Genomic DNA, 1,754 nt, shown 5'->3' on the forward strand with positions numbered 1-1,754 from the left:
TGATGCACCCCCACAGTTCCATATCCTCATCATGGATCAGGTCCTTTATGCTATCACTCTATACTTAACCATATCACACTCACAAATCTTCATCACCAGGTACCAATCAACTCCTACCTTATTTCCCGAGCTCCGATTTAACACCATTCATTCTATCTAACCTCAAGTTTTACTGTTCTCCTCATCTCTGATGTAGTTGTCTCCGGAGATACTTATGCAATAGATGACGCGCTTACCACTCCTGTTATGCTTTCTATTCTTCATTAGCTCCTTTGTGGCTTCAGATCAAATCCTCTTACCTGTCCTTTCTTCTTGTAGCTCTACTCGGAGTACTCTTAACGAAACCCAAACTGATTCTTCGTATAGCATTACTTGTGACCCTGCTCCCTTAGTACTAACGTCTTCCGCATTATAGTCATTTGCTCTCCCTTTCCATCTGGGAGTAATCCACACATACTGCTTGTGAACTTGAAGGGGACTTGCCTATACCATTCTTGTATTCTCCACTTTAAGAACTTACCTGTGCTGCTGTAGCTTAAACCAATCTAGAATCTTTGTTACCAACTCCTCACACCCTACCCGGTGCAAAATAACAATTCATGAAATGTCTCTATCCTTGGTTTCCAGCTGGTAATAACCAGGTCATAGATCAACTCTTGGAGACATCGTCCCATCTTGTATCCAACATTGTACTTTTCGTTCTAATCCGACGATGCTAACAATCCCCGCAGTATAACGCTCTGGCTACTCCAGGGTCAAATTCCTTCGATTGCTTCAATAGATTTTTCTGTCAGCCAATACCATCTTTTACAACATTCCATATACCAATCCTATCTATAGTCTGACCTTGAAGTACCCCCAATCTTTCTTTACATACCCATATAATTTTCCCACTGGTCAGCTCAGTTTCCACTCAGTCTCATTAACATACTCCAGATGATATCCTCTACAATCCATGGTTATTTCTTAACTGATTAACTCTCTCACTGTGACTCATGCTGAGGCTCCCATAAGACAAACTCTGTTGTTATTACTATGCACTTCTTGATCACTTGCATCCCAATCCATCTGCCAGAAGTTTCTAATTTCTTCTCAATAAGTATTACTACCTTCAGCCTCACATATAGCACCCATGAGGCAAACTCTCTATGTCTAACTCCCTCTCGGAACATTCTCGACACCGAGTTCTTCCAGTCCGTTACGTGACCAAAGCATAACCATTCAGTTGAATACTCATCCTCGAGGAATCAACCTCGAACTACGAATGTAGTGAGGCATTCTAGTTTTATGTTCCCTCACCATGGGAAGTCCATCCTAACATATCGAGTCATTCTATGTAGAAGTCATGCCCTCACCTGACCTCTTTCCAGGTGGCATCTCCTGCCTCTGATGCATAGCAGATAACTTCACCGATTTCCATCACTATCCTGATGGCTATCTAGTCAGTCAGGTTTTCCCCCATTTCTGGAAAAACTAAGATCTATCAAGCGTTTCGGGGTTCTTCTGCTTTGATTACCGAAAATCTATCCTTACTATAATCCATCAAAAGAAGCACTGCTATTTGCAGCTCTAGCACTCATGCACTTACATCATTCATCAGCTCTTCGAACCACATGGCCCTCTCCACTGTCCCCATACAGATGGTGAGTACACACATCGGAGAGGCACAAATACCTTAGACTATTCTAGATTTTAAATCCTTAAATGGGTCATCATCATTTTCAACTGCATCCGTCCGTATCCATTTCCCGAAA

This window comes from Humulus lupulus, chromosome 4, assembly GCF_963169125.1.
Source record: "Humulus lupulus chromosome 4, drHumLupu1.1, whole genome shotgun sequence".
Lineage (NCBI taxonomy): Eukaryota > Viridiplantae > Streptophyta > Magnoliopsida > Rosales > Cannabaceae > Humulus > Humulus lupulus.